Source organism: Penaeus monodon, chromosome 15 (genome assembly GCF_015228065.2).
Source record: "Penaeus monodon isolate SGIC_2016 chromosome 15, NSTDA_Pmon_1, whole genome shotgun sequence".
NCBI lineage: Eukaryota > Metazoa > Arthropoda > Malacostraca > Decapoda > Penaeidae > Penaeus > Penaeus monodon.
The window spans coordinates 13261160-13262041 of record NC_051400.1 but is presented as its reverse complement, the minus strand read 5'-3'; positions in this window follow the sequence as shown (position 1 = coordinate 13262041).

The following is an 882-nucleotide window of genomic DNA, read 5'->3' as shown; positions in this document are numbered from 1 at the left end:
AAATTTCCCTACACGTTCACCTCAGTTCCCTCCATTCCCGTCTTCGTTTTATTTCTTCCTCCTCTCCTTCCCCCCACTTTCATCATTCCTTATCCCTCTTCCCTTTATCAATCCCTCTCTCCCTTACTTCATCATTCCCTATCCCTTTTCCCTTTATCCCTCCCTCTCCTCCTTACTTCCTCTCTCCTTATCCCTCTCCCTGCCTTCCTTTCTTCCTTCCCTACCTTTCTTTTCTTACTTTCCTGCTTTCCCCTCTTACCTTCGTCTCTCTTGCTCCCTTGCCCTCTTCCCTTTCTCTCTTCCGTAATTCCTACCTCTCTCCCTCTCTCCCTCCATCTCTTCCTTTTTTCACTCTCCCCTCCTTCTATCTCCTTCTCCCTTCTCCAACTTTCCCTCTCTCCCTTCCCTGCCTTCCTATCCTCCCCTCCCTCCCTTTCTTCTCCTCCTCCCTTCCCTCCCTTTCTTCTCCTCCTCTCTTCCCTCCCTTTCTTCTCCTCCTCCCCTCCCTCCCTTTCTTCTCCTCCTCCCCTCCGTCCTTTTCTTCTCCTCCTCCCCTCCCTCCCTTTCTTCTCCTCCTCCTCTCCCTCCCTTTCTTCTCCTCCTCCCTTCTTTCTCTATCTCCCTCCCTTCCTCCCTTCTACCGAACCTCCTTTTCTCCCCTCCTTTACTCTTCATACTTCCGTCCCTCCCTCCCTCCATCCCTCCCTCGCTTCACTCCTCCCCTCCCCTATCTCCCCCTCCCTTCTGCATCCCTCCCTCTCTCCCTTCCCTGCCTTCCTACCCTCCCTCTCCCTCCCTTTCTTCCCCTCCTCCCCTCCCTATCTCCCCCCCTACCCTACATCACAATCTCGACTCAAAAGCATCTCTCGTGGGGGTTGGGCC